Genomic DNA, 17,002 nt, shown 5'->3' on the forward strand with positions numbered 1-17,002 from the left:
CGAGGTGTGGTAACTCTCCTCTGCATCTCCAACCTCCCCCCCTCCATCAGCATCTCACACCTTCCTCACCCTCTTCATTTACACCTTAACAGCTCTCCTTCTCTGTTTGGTCATTTTTAACGGTAGAGGAGAAACATCTGCACACTTTCATGAATCATGAAAGTGTGCAGATGTCATTCTAGGAGTGATTATTTAATAAGTCGAGAGCCCTCCGATGCTGCCGCCACCGTCAGCAGCCTTGTTTTATATTCACCCTCCCTTGTCTTCCCCCCCCCTAGCGTTTCTTTTCTTGGGGCTTTGAGCGTTTGATTCCTTCCTCTCTCATTCCCACACTTCGATTCCATTTCCCTGCACAGTTATCACAGCGCGGCGTCTTTCTCCTTCACAACGTGTCTTTTCTCACTGTGTCTCCATCTTTTCCTCCCCTGTTAAAAATCAGGTTTTCTCCGGCCGCTGTAGTTCCAATTCCAATTTCTGCTCAATTTATTCGCTGTACTGTGACGCTCCTCGTCTTGTCTCTGTCTCTCATCACTAAAAGAAAGAGGAAAAGTCATTTATTTGGAATATTTCTGTGTCCGTTTCTTTCCATGCCATTCACAATCTGGGAGATTTTGTCAGTGCTAAACTATCGTCAATGTGCACACACTCATTTCGCTGCCAGTTTTCTCTCTTCAGTTCTGTGCCAACTTTCTTTCTCCTCCACTTCAGGCACTACTAAGACATATTACCCATGATTCACTCATTTTATTGCATGTATAGAAAAATCCAGCCAATATGGAAAGTACATGTTCATGAAAATACATGTTTCATGAAGTACATATTCGTTGAATGCTATCGCTATACTGTAATGACTGTTTTCATTCCGCAGTCACAGACGCTACTCATTGTTTTTACACAAGTGGTGGGTGTATTCTAACGCACACGTAGTTCACCATCTTCCCTTTGCTCTGTGTGTTCAAAAAAAGAACACAACCGTTTAAACCAGATATGAGTTTAAAAAAATGGCAGCCATGAAATTCAGTGCAGACATTCATGGTCCCCAGATGATGAAGCCTATGGAGGTTTTTTCTTTGCCCACAGCAGAACGATAATAGCTGCACACAGCGCTGTGGTGAAAGGGCACACTCCAGTCTGTCTGAGTCCTCACTGGGTCAGAGGCTCCCGCTCAGGTGCTCCAAGCACCGGGCCAGACAGCCCCCCCCCAACCCCCACGAACATGATACAAACACACCATCTGTCTGTCTGCACCCTGCTGATTTGGATGTGTGTGCAAGGTATCATCATTATCACCATGTGTGTGTGTGTGTGTGTGTGTGTGTGTGTGTGTGAGATGTAGACTGATTTAACTGTCCATCAAAGCAGCAGATTACTCCCACCACTGGGCTTTAATGTGTACGTGTGTGTGGATGTGTGTGTGGCCGTGTGTGTGGCCGTGTGGATATTGAAGTCAGTGTGTTTGTTTATTCGATCATTTTAGGGGCATATAAATGGATGAGATGGAATTTTTAACTTGAAAAGCTTGGATATTGGATTTGACTGTTGTAAGACATGAACACTGGAAAATGTCAATAAATTGGGTTTGGACATTTTCCAGTGTTTGCCTTTCGCAGATGGAGAACGCAGCAGGAGAGTGTCCAGGTCAGACACGTTCACAACAATAGGAAAGTGATCATCGAGGCGAGCGGTGGTGCCTGAGTAGAGCACACAGCATCAACACTGCCGTCGGCCCCGTCTGTCAGGAATCATCCTGCATGTGCACAGAGATAAAACTATAATTGCATTTTGTATTTCTTCATAAAGAACCTATCGGCATGATGCAGTGTGACTCCAAGACATTAAACCATAGTATTTACTTATCACTCTGCACTGCACCAACGCAACTTCAAGGCTCCAACTCTCTCAAGACACTTCATCTGATAAAAACCTTCCTGTCAATTGACCACCATGTATTTATTCTGATGGGGGGGGGGGGGGGGGGGGGGTCTGGTGAAGAGTTGATAGTGCAAGTTCACTGACGGACTCCCAGCCCCTTGCCCCGGCATGTTTCAGTGTCCCTGCTCCACTGACTTTGATTAACTGAGGAGTCTTTACAGCCTGCAGTCAACAGTGAGGATTTACTGAATCCCACATGCCCCTGGATCCTAGAGAGAGGGAGAGAGAGACAGAGAGAGAGAGAGACATGACAGCAATGTGAGCGAAGGAGAGCGGATATACAGTGCAGAGTGGAGTGACAGAGAAAAGAAACAATGTAGAGAAGAGAGGAAACGGGTGAGAGCGGAGTGGAGGAGAAGCATAAACCTGGCTGGCAGCCCAGTGAAATATGTACTGCTCTCAGACCTGCCTTAATAAACTGATAAGATCCTTTCACCACAAACACATACGGCTATACACGAATTAGATAGTGAGTGTGTCTGTGTGTGTCTGTGTCGAAGGATGTGGGTCTTAAATCTGACACAATAATGAACCATGACATAAAAATAATACATGGGGATGAGTTTATAATGATAGATATAATTGAATGTCTTCATGCTTTATTGTGTGTTATATGACATTTGAGCAATCTTGACAGAGACGGTGATACATGGGTGAGATAGATTTGCCAATATTTAGTCTTAGTCTTTTGATCAGGGAACCTAGGAATTCAACTGATGACGAATTCAATTTTAGATTTTAATGGAAAAGGGTTTATAAGCATTAACTGGTTTAAAATGTAAAAAAATTCTTAGAACCTTTTTTTATGATTCTGAATCATTATTTTGTGTTGTTATTTAAAAAAAAGCATCTGGAGCTGACACCTTGGACTCTGGGAACTTCTAACAAGCATTCATTTTGATCATACAAGTAAGTGTCATTGAAAACAGATATTTGTCCACACCCTCACAGTGGGGATGAGTAGACTCACGGTCTTTTGTCTTCCGTGTGATCACCGCTCTGCAATTTTAAACTCCTGTGTACACCATGTCGGAACACTCTTCTTTCCCTGTGCACTCGTCTCAAGCCGCATTTAAATTCCAGGCGAAGACAAGCAGGCGGCCAAGGAGACCTTGATGTGCCCAGGACAAGTTTAACATTTGCCACCATATAAAGTGGCTTTGCAGCTCGGCAAATGAGAAGCCTCAGACATTTGAAAATTGCCTGGCCGCCCTTCCTGCACGTAGAAAGCTTTGTGTCACCTCATTTTTTCAAGAGAATCTCTCCCTCCATCTCTCCCTCCTTTCTCTTTGGTACAGTATCTCACCCTTTCACAAGACCTTTTCTCATCTTTTCTACTCTCTTTCTCACCCTCGCTCTTTTTCAGTTCACATGTACGAGATGACCTTGCCTCTCCAGCCACAGAGAGCAAGGCGAAAAAGCATTTAACAAAACAAATGAGCGATAGTCGATTCCAGCCTTCTCTTGACCAGGGGTGTTGTTGGCCGGTGGTCAGCTGCATTTTATCAATAGGGGGGAGCGTGGTGGTTTTCAGCTGTAAGTAATAGGTTTCTATATAGTTTTGGGCAGCCCTAAAGCTTATTCCTGCTCTGCACCATCACACTGCTCAGCATGCCATCTCTGCTTTGTGCGGTAGAGCCTGGTGTTGTGTGGTGCTCAGCCTCTCGCCTTTGTCTGTACAGAAAAATCATGTTTGTTTCCAATTGAAGAATCTTTGCAAAAGAAAGCCAATAAATGGAAACATTGATTCCACCCCAAGCACTTAGTTAACGCACAGTGAGCGATGTGTGGGTTTATGCGTGCACGCCGGGCAGTAAAACACTTAACTTTAATTGACGGCACTTTTCAGCTCCGTGGTGATAACGCCTGAACAAGCACGGCCTCATCCTTGCTTTTATTCTCTCTCGCTCTCTCGTCCTTCCTTTCTTCCCTCTGTCGGTCTTGGCCCAACTTAAATGATTAACTGCACTCTTCATGTGAGCACGACGAGAGCGTATTAATCGTAATCTGCATTTCCACAGAACCTTTCCACATAACAGTAAAGGCGGAATTATACTGGTGTTGCACGGACGCACGCACGCACGCAAGACACGCAACACGCCCCTTTCGTGCCCTCTGGCGTCTTGCGTGCGTCTGTCGATTTTTCGAACTATACGACAAAACGACGCGAGCCTCACGCAGCCCGCAAGGCTTGTGATTGGTCGGCTTACTACATCCCGTCCGGAGTCTAGTTACGGTTTCATGCCCCACAACACGCGGAAATCACGGAAGATTTAGAAGAACGAATATGGAACAAATAGAAGAGCACTTGGCCGAAGAGATCCGAAAGTATGACCACTTGTATAACCCGTCACTGACTGGCCGATTTGTCCGCCAGAAATAGGCTATGAGGAGCCGCAGTGGCGATGTAAATAAACATTTGACGAAGAAGAAGACGTCTCTTCTTTGTGTGTTTTGTTTTCAAAAAGAAAAGTTACTCCGCCTAGTGTTCTGGCGGTGAATTGCGTTGCAACACGCGCAACACGTTTAGGAAGCATAAACCAAAACGGATCCTTCGATGGAGCTGCGTGGCCTTCCGCGGTTGCAGTCGCAGGACTATAATTAGGCCTTAACAGACAATTTTCCATCATAATATTTATTTAGATGTCTCAGTAAAAAATGTTGAGAGAATGGTGAGAAACCAGGACAGTAAGGATAAAAAGCATTGTAGTTTCACATTAATTTTTTTCTTTAGTTTTATTGTTAGATTCCTTGTGTATCTTTGATTCCTTTAAGGTACCTTTCGTTGTCTCCTTTCCTGTTGCATTTAGACAATCACTACTTGTTTCATTTGTGTCTCATTCACTAACCCCTACTCACCATGTGGGGAATTGTATTTTAAATGTTCACACTCAGTATTAATCCTTTAAGGTAAAAAGCACATTTTAAGACCATGTTTAAATGTAGAAATATTAACAGCAGTTTATGCTGTGATGTGATATTACATATTCTACCACCACAACTCACAGGTTTGTTCTGGTGCCAGTCACATAAAAACAAGCAACCCCATCGAAAATGTCAGGGACGAATGCTAAAAAAACAGTTTTCCAATCGGCCTTTGAAATGACAGCAAACATAAACCCGTCTGTTTTATCTTCAACGCAATCCTGATATGTTTTTGTCTTATTATTTTCCTCGGGTGTATGATTTCAGAAGTAACATCGAGGGATGATGCATATCCTGCCTGTGGAAATTTAAGACCTGAATCAGGCCAATCAGATCTTTGATCTTTTAATATTTCATTATGATGTAATTATGACTTATTGACGAGTGGTTAATCCAAAGAAGCTGACGATGGTGTCTGTTATCTTATTGGTTAAGAAAATGTATTAATATACTATAAGTTGTCATCTTCTTACATAGTAATATCACTCCTACTTCATCATTGATTATTTTTCAATCTATGGAAACTTTAAATTGTGTCTCTTTAGCCATAAGATGCAGAGATGCCTCAGAAAAGGCGAAAAGAAGAATCCAATATTCTGATTCCATTGTGACTTACTTCTTCATGAGATCCTTTATCATACTATATTATATCATCAGGAAAAATCATCTGATCAACATTAAATATAGATTGTCTCTCGAGCTCTATTATTATATCTTAGAAAAAATGTACTTTTGATGCTAACCCTTGAATTAAAGTAATTCATCTGCACAAACCCTCCCAAGTAATACTCCACCCAACCACCAAGACTGAGTTATTTTTTCTCACGCACCCATTAAAAAAACACAACAACCCTGCTTCCCCTCACACCAGCATGCAGGCTAATAAAATAGAACCAAAAGCATCCAAGTGTGTGTGTTGAGTGGAGACGTATGCACAGAAGCATGCGCTAATGAGTTTCCATCATGTGCACGCACGCAGGTGTGTGTCTGAGTGCGTGTCTCCAGACTCTCTCACGAGCATCTGTCACTCCTCATGTCATCCTCCACTCTACTCACACTCCACAAGTGCACAGGTACATTTGCATTCCCATAGGTATTTTGTACACTGCACATTCAGCGTTCGTAATATCGCAGACTTCATTATAATGCAGAACTCTCGCAAGGTCTCCTCCCTCATAACTGGCGCCTTCCTCTGCCTCTCAGGCGGTATCAGGAAAATGTTATTGCCTGAGTGTGCACAGTGCATGTGTATGTGTGTGCACGTGTGTGTGTGTGTGTGTGCACGTGTGTGTGTGTGCACGTGTGTGAGTCCTTGTGATGGAATGAAACTGTCTCTGGCGTGTGCTGTGTCTAAGCCCATATGGTGGGCTCTGAATCAGATGGCAATTCCTTCATTTTTGGGAGCCCGGCCACAGTCTCACACTGGTCTTCCAGCTCTCCTTCTCCTCCAAGCGTATACATACAACGACAGGCCAGGCAAAGCATCAGGGGAAATTTATGACTGCGTACGATTTTGGTTCCCAACAACTCCCCCCTTCTCTCCATTTCCCTTACTTCCTCTTCCTCTGAACTACCCACCACCTCTTCCATCCCCTCACAACCTCTGTCTTTGCCATCTCTCTCTTCCTCTATGGCGATTGGGCTTATCAGTGTGTTATCAGTGACTCATCTGGACTGTCTCCCGACCAGTGTCTTCATTTCTGGCCCACAGCTTCTTCCCTTTTTTTTTTCTCTCCCGGCGGAAACCGAGGAGTCCTGCTGTTCCACCTTGTACAGGTTTTATCAGCCGGAGTGTAGCCACCCATTCATACATTGTTTTCATCTAAGTGCTTTTATACTGCACCTCCCAAGCAGCGGCAAGAAACAGAAACCACAGTGAGGATGATGTATTCCATAAGACAGGTGCAAATGCAGAAACGTCCCCATTTGTGCAGAAAATTCCGAAGCACTGAAGCCATTTATGTTTGACGCAGTGTGACAGGTTGCTTACTAAAAACCTTGGTAATATCCTCCTGGAAGGAAAACAGTCTTTTGTCACCTGAAGGGTAGCCTCATTTTTCACTCGAAGGGACTTATCCATAGACATTGATTGGACTAACTCCCCCTGTGAAACCTGCGCCATTGTGTGTATCCCTGAATGAGTGTGTGTGTGTGTGTGTGTCTGTGTGCGTGCGCTCATACATGCTGCAGGAACAAGACCCGTGTGTGGTGATGGAGTGACAGACAGGCCACTTGAGTGATTAATGAGCCCACTTAATAATGCATCCTGGTGAGGGGATGAGTGATAGATAGATTTGAGAGGAGCAAGGGAAATAAAAGTAAAAGAGAGAAAAAGAACACAGAACTTGTGAGTCGTGGATACAGATGGTGGCAGACGTTGATTGGCAGCAAAAAAAAAAATTCCAAATATAGACGGGCAGAACAAGGTGGAGGGCGAGCGGAGACGACAGATGGGACCAGACCTGACTTCTCAAAGACAGGCTGCAGGTCGGGCTTCCGAAGGGGTTACTGACAGGGACAGAAAACAAAGTGCAACAGCTTGGCTCTGGATCTTTCTCCGGTGTGTCCGTGTATGGGTCTGCCTGTCTGTCTGAAGGCACCAAGCTGTCTGTCTCCTGCTCTGTGTGTCGCAACTACAGTATCAGTGGCTGGCTTTGTCGTCTGACATTTGGAGATCTGGCTGGATCTCTACAGCTGGTATTGAACACAGCAGGAGAGCTCACATTCACTCTGATCTAGATCCCTCAGCTTGAGTTTGGAGAAGCTAGCGCTTAAATGTTGAATGACAAATGACAGTCCACTAATCCCGCTCTCTGTAGTCACTGCTGCTACCTCTGTCAGCCTTTCTGTAATCGCCCCCACACGTGCATTTGATTCTGATAACAGTGTTAAATGTACCACTTCATTTTTTTAAATGGGTCTTAAGTTGCTCATGAAAGTAAATGAAATCTTCTCATTTCTAGCCAACCATCGTGGATTTTGTCGACTGACAGCACATCTGTCACTAGCAAATCTTATCAACTACAGCGCAGGATAAAATAGCATTATTTGATTATTTATGCTGCGACCGTGAGATGTGTTTTAAATGTTTCTTGCTAATTAGACTTAATCCAGAACCCGCTGAGATATTAAATACATGTCTTTAATATAAAAACTGACGCTACAGCAACATAGCTCAGTCATTAAGTCAGTATCTCCACCACCTTATAAGGAACAGCATGGTTTGAGGAGGTTATGTCTTTACTGCTGAATAGATTTTGGGGGGAGCAGAGGCCATTTACTATTCGAGCAGTTTTGGGGAATTTTTTACTACGAAATCTATATGAAAAAAAAACCTTCATGTGTAGAGTGTTAATATCTATAAACATGTTGCAGATCTCGATAATGATCTGGACGTATCTGGCCTCAATACATGTTTAAACCATATGGTGAGATAGTGGCCAATCCGGCTTGGCAGAGGTATTCGCCCTCCCAGGTCCCTTCAAGTAAAGTAAAGAATAAGAGTCAAGCAAACATGAAATGCATGTTAGTAACTCCAACATATGCGATGAAGTGTTCGGAGGCTCCATATGGAAAAACTACTTTACTTTTATAATGAAGGAGAAAAAGCAGCATTAATGATAACCAATAAGTTAATTAAACGCACACAATCTAAAACTGGTTTGGCTGAAATTATGTTCTAAACTCCCTTAAAACTAAGTAAAGAGCTCAGCAAAAGAAAAACATCCAAAGCTTGACAGTCCTGCCTCGCTGCGATTGCTAAGTTATGATTGGACAATCAATTTTTTTTAGGCGGAGATCAACGTAAATTGATTTATAATCAAGTTAATCAGACCTTTGTAATATAAGAATGCAAAATACATCTTCCATCACCGTCCATACTGTGGCTATGGATGTGTGTGTGTGTGTGTGGGCGGTGGGGGGTGCAGCTGAGTCTACAATATGTGGGAGTATAATGTCAGGTCTGAGTCAAGTGAGCTGATGTTTCGAAAGGAATTTCAGCAAGTTGCCTGTCCCCTACCTGCTTGTGCACACACACATGCACACACACACACACACACACACACACACACACACACACACGCCTACATTTATGAAACTATGATTCTTCTAATACCAGGAGTCCTGCAGTGGAGATGCAGTAGATGGATAAAGAGGCATCACAAAGGGAAAGAAGGGCACAGAGGTCAGAGCCGCTGCTGTTTGCTCGAGAGGAGGCACAGACAAAAAGAGAAAGAAAAGGTTATTCAGCTGTTGCACTTTGAAATCATTGTGAATGTGTGAGCTTCAGAAAAGGCCTCAATATAACATTCATCCATAGCAGAGTAAGTGCGCTTAGAGAGAGGTGTAGGAATAATAGATGGAGTATATACTAGTATGGTCACAGTAAACATAGCCCTGACCCTGCGAGCACACATGAGGAGCTGCCACTGATGAACTAATGATTTGAAGAATAGAAAAGGAGAGGGTATGAAACTGTTGGCTCAGTATTTCATTTAAAGAAGAATCACTTGCGTTTCCATTGTGGTCAGGCTTTAAAATGAAAACGCCAAAGCAGCAGTCCAGGTAGACTTTATGTATCCGTGCACAGTTTAATTGGAGATTTATGAAAGCTGCAATACAACAAACATAAACTGTCCTTTAGCTTCATTTTTAATAACCAAGACTTTGCTCTCCAGTGTAATGTCAGGTCTGTTGTGTATCTCCCATCTAATTAGAGCTGGCCCTGTGAATGTGATGGTGTGAGTCGTTAGTCAGAGGTCCAGCTCTGTTGTTAAATAGGCGTGTTTATTCCACTTTGTCACCAACAACAAAGCAGCACATGAAAGAAGCTTCGGGGTTTCAACGAATTCAGTATCACTGTAAAATGAGCAAAATATCCCAAATAAAGACTTTGGATACAAGTACACAAAACATCTGAAAAACAACACAGAGTCGTCGATACCTCAGGCTTCGAGGTTATTTAGTGTGTTTTCTTGTTTCCTTCTATTAAGGAATCCAGACTTTTCTGTAAACTATAGCAAACAGTGGAAATAAACTCATTAAGGTTTTCTTGAGTCATGTTATCATTAATCACAACAAAAAGGTTCTGCAATTTTATTTCCAGAATCTGTAGGTGTGTGTGTGGGGGAGGGGGGGTATTTTGGGGGCTAGTTTGACCTATCACGTGTGAGAAGGCTTTGGCTGCCATCAGTCTATGTGTAGACCAAATACATTGTTTATCAGCTTATCTATCTGCATTCAAATGCTGATGTCGATAGAAATTATAATAATGTTTAAACTCGCTAGTTGTGGAACAGAACTCATACTCCATTCTCACATCTCAATGTGCTGGTCAGACTGTGACCAGCACATTGAAGCCTTAAGCCCCAATACTTTTGCCTTTGCCCCCGGAGACTAATTTGTCTTCAAACGATGACTGATGGACTCCAGAGTTGTCTTGAATAATGTCAAAGTAACATTAGAGTTAAATGACAGTTAGCTACTTATAAAGCTGCATTCAAATGCTTGTTAGATGGCACAGATTTCACATATACTGGGAATGCACAACAAACTCCTACACCCACTTTTAACTCAGCTTCAGCTTCAGCTGTGGCGCAGCAGAGCTGTTTGGTACAAGGTCAGTGTTTTTGTCCTTGGCTGCATCCACTGAGATTGACTCAGAGTGACCAGCGCTGCTGTAACTGACACTGGCTATCTGTTTCCAGCATCTCTGCTACCAGCCGCCAAACCCGCCTCCTCCTCATCCTACTCATCCTCATCCTCCTCCTCCACCTCCCCCAAACTGCTCTCCTGTCCTCGGGCCCCACTCGGCCCGCCGTGTCTCCGGAGATGTCACATTCATTATTTACACTCAGGGTTTCTGGGGCCCCACGGCGCTGGCTGACTTACCTCATTTGGTCTCTATCCCTTGGCTCTTGTGACACACACATATTACAGAAGCAAATAGTCAAATTGACGAAAATAAACGCACAGATTTATTTACATGAACATCCACACGCGAGCACACAAGGGCAAGGAAATTAATTCAGCCTTGTTCGCCTCTGTTTCCATTTCTTGTTTCCTTTCTCGCTCCAGGCTGTTGTAACTACACAGATCAAACTGAGAGCTTCTTGACCTATACTGCAGGAAACTGCAGGAAACTGCAGTATAGGTAAATCCCGCCTCCTCCATGTTGGAGGATGGGACACAGACCAAACTAAAAAGTCAAAGTACACTTCATATACATTTTTCGCAAGGTTTCTGTCATTTGAGTAGTTCTTAATACATTATACATGTATATTCAAGTGAAAACTTTTCCAGTAAGTTTGTTTTTAATAACTTCTATAAAAACAGGATGAAAAGTTATGATTGAAAGCAGAAACTGACTCACGATTGGTCGATTGCATGATTCTGTGGGACCTGGCTACATCCCCTGATCGCTACTGTGCAGACTGGCTCCAAATGTACAAGATTGCACCGTTCGTCTATGTGTTATTTTAACTTTATTTCTGGATTGTCTGAGGAAGTGGAGAGAGGTCGTCCATCTTTATGGTCTGGCGGGACAGGCAGGAATCAGGCCATTTAGACACCAATGCAAAGATTTACTGTCTATTATTAACTCTGGTCTTACTTTTAGACATTGCTGTTTCTTCTTCATTTAGTATTTTTCTGCAACTAAGCACTTGGATGGTCATGTTATATGTGTCTTAAAGTGTGTTAGTATGAACTAAAGCATTTCTGATCTGGAGCTAAAATGTTTGTCTGGATAGAGATTGTTTTTATTTTAAAAACACTTTTTATGAAATGAAAACCAGTGTGAGCGAAGCCCCAGTGTTCAGCACAATTGGCTCCATGGTAACATAGATTTCAACCCAGTGTTTCTGGAGCTCTTGAGTATAAGTTGAGCATCATGTGTCTCTATAATACCCTGGAAATCCACCATTACAACACACTCAGCCTGTCTTTTTTTCGTCTTCTGCCTTTTCCTTAGTGTAGGTTTAGCTACCCTGTAAACCTGAATAGTGATCCACTTTTGAAGACAATAGTTAAACAATGCCCTTTAAATTGCATTCTCTGTGAAGTATTGTGAAATGAAAAAAAACACATTTCTACCTTATACTTGCAAAAGAACAAACATGACAGCTCTTCGCACCCACATTATGAAACTGTAAAGTGAAGAGTGAACTGACAACCCTGTAACCTGAGGCCCTGTCGAGAGAAAAGAGAGGAAGACAAAACCCCATGAAAAGGAATTCCTATGACTTATCTACAGTGGGCATTAGAAACCCTCACGAGGCGAATGTGTTGATTCCAGTTTCCTTTGTGAACTCACACTGTCTCTCTCTCTGTCTGTGTGTGTCCAGGTGCAGCAGGATGCAGGGTGTACTGCCTGGGTGTGGACTGCAGCCCCTGCTGGCCCTCCTTCTGCTTCAGACTGCAGTCTGTGGTGAGTACTCATTAGAGCGGAGGCCGTCCCCGTCACCTGAGCCTCAGTGTGCTGTACAGAACTTCACATGATTCTACCAAACATTTCCAGCCAGTAACCTCTGGTCTCTAGCGCAAGTGTTCTGCCACACAAATCATCAGCTGCTTTCGGACTTGCACTGAACTCGATTATCTGAAGGGGCTGTATGTGAGAATGGTGCGATTCTCTCCTGCCAGCCCCCTGGTTAAACCTTTGGATAGTGTTTGAATGTTCCCATGTGAGAACAGAAGGAGATTGTGCAGAGAATGCACCGCGAGCGAGTGGGCATGTAAATTACATTTCTAACACACAAAAGACAAAAGAAAAAAAAAAGAGTACAATGTCTCCTGATGATAAAGAGAGCTTTCACAATAAGAGTCGACCCCAGTGTCCACGTGCTGTGAACAAAAACACACAAACATTTATTCATTACATCTCATACTTATCGGCTGCAAGTTCAGTTCTTACCCAGCTCTTAACTGCATCTTCCCCAAAATGCCCCAAACATCTTAAAATCAAATCTGTATTTGAATTCTAAATTGTACTTTTTCAACTTGTGCACCCCTCATCATGCTACTTTAATACGCAAAGCACCTTGGATCAGAATACCATAGAGTATGGCCCTGTTACATATGACTTGCACACCAACCTTGATGCACACAACGAGACAAATGACGCTTTCACTGCGATTCATCTGGGATGGATCTCTGCAGCGCAGGGGGAGGACACGGGGACTGGATGAGAGGCAGAGTGATGTGTGAGAAAGGTAATCAAGCATGTCCCCCCAATCAAAGATGAGTAAATCCCACATCAACTCGAGGAAGCCCAACAGCAAGCAATCACTGTGTTCTGTAGGCTGAGTACTCCAAGTGAGAAGCCTTGAGAAACTTCAACTGCCACATTTGTTCAGATAATTTAATTCACAGGTAGCTGTGTGTATGGCCTGTGTCTTAAAGCTTAGGAAATCAATAAGATTCCAGTGTAAGGTCAAGAAATTGTTAATAGTTACTTTCGTATACATGTAAGATGAGGACATTTTTTATTAATTCTCACATTACAGAACAAGGAGCTGGTGCTTTTGCATAAAAAGGGCTTTTAAATCATTAATAACCAAATACCTGCTGATTAATTGTCTCCTGATCTACTTATGGAATCCTTGCAAATCTAATCACATAAAATAACCATGTATAACAATCAATTTTAAATCTGTCCTGTGTTCAGTTGTCACTAACGTAGGGCTGCACGATTATGGCCAAAATCATAATCTCGATTATTTTGATCAATATTGAGATCACTATTATTTATCACGATTATTCATTAATTTTAGGGACAACATCTTTGTATTGCACTTTTACGTTTAAATGACAAGAACAAGAACATTGCTTCCACTTCCATTTTTGTGCTACATTCCAGGTAATGTACAGGTCTTTGCATCAAAATAAAACTTATACCGATGTTATTCACCTGAAGCAAAATATAAATAATACATTTCCCAAAAATAAAGGGCTAACTAAAAATAAATATGCCATCACAGAAGGCAACCAAATGAAAACAATTCAGGCCTAAGCAGACAAGGCAATAACAAGGTGTTATTGATAAATTATACTGAAGCATCATAATCTCACCTCAAGGCTTCATTTTAAAAGAAAGCTTCAGTTATTGTTACTTGGCAAATTATTTATTAGACACATGTCTTTGGCCAAAGGAAATGCGATTGCATTGGTTATATCAGTGTGTCTTTGGGAGGTGGGTGGATATGTTTTTTTTCTGTTATGTTTTTTTGTGTTGACGTTGGACATGGATGCAGATTTCGTGAGGTAACTTTAGCTTTGGCCTTAATGCATTTGACGTACTGTGGTTTGTGGTGATTTTTCAGGTGGTTGAACAAGTTAGTTGTATTGCTATGCGGTGCAGACACGACTCTAACGCACTCGGTACATATGATTTGTTTCTGGTTAACATCACTTGCCCTAAATCCCCAAAACTTCCAGGCAACAGATGATGATCCTTTTCGAGGGACTAGCTCCTCGTCTTCATCGGTGACTGTGGCTTGGTAACAGCTGATTCAACTGTTACATGGGAAAATAAGCCAGTGAGGACATCTGAGAAAAGCTCAGTGTTTGATTTTCTCCACTTGGTTTTTCACACTGGTTAAAAATGAGAACGACAACTGATTGACACAAACAGAGAATTCTCAGTAAAATAGGACAACACTGTTATAACTTTGGCAGAAACATTTATCTTCATGCTGGTGCTTTTCATTCATAGAGAGAAGTCTGTTGGGAAAATGCTCATGAAACTTTTAGACATGTATTTTTTAACTACTACAACAACCCAGCCATCCATAATCTATAGCGTTTATCCTTTGAGGGCTGGAGCCAAACCCAGCCAACATTGGACAGCTCACATATCATAGGTCCAACATACAGACAATCTAGATTCTCCATTTAACTTAACCCCATTCTGCATGTCTTTGATCTGTGTGAGGAAGAAAGCCCACGTAGACAAAGAGAGGACATGCAAACTGCACAGAGAGATGCTCAGGCAGCCCTGGGATTCAGACTAAGAACAATTTTACCTCCGTGCCACCTACTAACTAAATCAGTATAGCCAAATTATAAACAACAGATGAGCATGTATCATGACCATCTCTACGAAGAAATGGTCAGAATTTGAGATTCGTGGCCGTTCTCTGTTGTACCCGTCGCCTCACATGTTAGACCTGGTCCCACTGATGTAACAGAGTCGATTCCTCAAACTACTGCACTTGCAGGAATATGAAAGACACAATTGTGAAGCTCACATTCATGCAGTCAGACCTTTTGAAATGGAAGCTCATTAAAATGAGCTTTGATTCGGCTGAAAAGCTGAAGTTTAGGATCTTAATCCTCCTATTATGTGTCAGTAAATTGTCCAAACTCTGGAGAGAGACTTGACATTTAGAATCTTTCTGTATATCTGTTTTACGGACTTCTTTTAAACCCTCTCTTTTACTGAGAAGGTCAGTGTGGCAGAAGCACGTGATGGGGTATACAGGAAAGAATGTCTCGCCGTCTTACAGTTACTCGCACAGAAACTTGTGTGAAACTCATTCTCACCATCAGTACGTCTGGTTGCTCCAAAGTTTTACCCATCCATACCACGGATGGTGTGCAGTGAAGGGAACACAAGGATTCACATCTTTGCCTTCCTTATTCTCTCCTTTGTTCTCCCTTCCTGGGTACCTGCATGTGTTTGTGTGTACGAATAGGACAGACTGCACGCCTCCTCGTTGCCCCCGTTGGCCTCCCCAGCGGTCTGCTCCTCTCTGTGTTGTATTGTTTCTGGCTTCTGTTGCGGCAAAAGTTTTTATTTTTTTTGCAATCTACAGACCTGGCACCGGGGCCTCTCTGTGACTCAAGGCCTCAGCTTCACACTCAGAGATGATGAAAACACAGCCAACTCCTCTGTCTCTCTCTGCGTGGGTATATGTTTGTGAGGAAACCCTCAGGTTACATCTGCCAGGTGGTTGAGGCAGCCAATTTGCAGAGCAGCAGAAGCGTAACACAAACACACACACATACACATACACATACACACACACGCACAAACACTCGCCATCTCCTAGGAGCCTGACTTCACACATACATGTGCCTGTCAAGAGTGTGTGTGTCATGCAAATACTCCCTGCTCCTCTGCTCCGGAGGAGTTTAGGTAACGTCTCCTGGTCTCGCTTTCTTCCTCAAACTACGTGCACATTGTACTTTCTGTATCTGGCTGAGCGATCCTGGGAATAGTCAATGGGAGGTAGAGGAGTAGAGGAAGGCTTGGCACTGAGGCTTACCCCATGACACTTTGCTTGACAGCCCAGAGATTGGAAAGCGGGTGGCCATGAGGGGGAGCAGGACAGATTAGGACCGAGCCTTTTTCTCGGATGCGTTTGGGTTGCCAATCACGTGAGACTCCTGCACGTTTGGTACATGCCCTTCTCTAAGTAGCTATGAATTTAAGATGTCGCATGTCACACTACATTTTATGTGTCATAATGCTTCAGAAGGTGCAGAATTAGTCACAGAAGCAGCAGGGAGCTCCTGACATAGCCTGGTCCGCTCAGAGAGGGAGAGGGCTGCAGTGACCAGGAAAAAGAGGAGGAGGAGAGAGTAGGGTGTCCCGGTCCGAGACAGGTTTGAGGGATGATTAGAGATTACAGTTGATGATTGGAGAATTGGGGGAAATGGGAAATGAGAAATGAGAAGATAGGAAACAAAGGAGTGACAAGGAGGGGGTGAAAGAGGCAAAGTCACTTAAGCACTTGAAAAGAAGCACTTAAAAAAGAGGGATCCCAGAGGCTTCAATAATAATCGTCTACTTCACAGACGTTTGTGCTCTGCAGGTACATTTCCTGCTCTCCCTTTTTCCTCCTTCAGGCCAATTTCATCCCTCATTTACGTAAAAGTAAAAAAAAAAAAAATCGAATCTTTTCGAGTCAATCACCAGTCAATCACATGTCACCTGTAATCACACAATGCCCACCCCCTCATATCCAGCAGAAAATGAACAGGGCACACTTTTGTGTTGCAGAGGGCCTCATTCAGCAGGTCCTTACTGTAATTATCAAGCGAACATCAAGCGAATTGTCGAGGCGGTGCGATTGCATCCCGAGTTAATGGAAAGGACATAATTAGATGCAAATTCACCCCGGGCAGCACAAATTGATTT

The sequence above is a fragment of the Platichthys flesus genome, chromosome 9 (assembly GCF_949316205.1).
Source record: "Platichthys flesus chromosome 9, fPlaFle2.1, whole genome shotgun sequence".
In the NCBI taxonomy this organism is placed as follows: Eukaryota; Metazoa; Chordata; class Actinopteri; order Pleuronectiformes; family Pleuronectidae; genus Platichthys; species Platichthys flesus.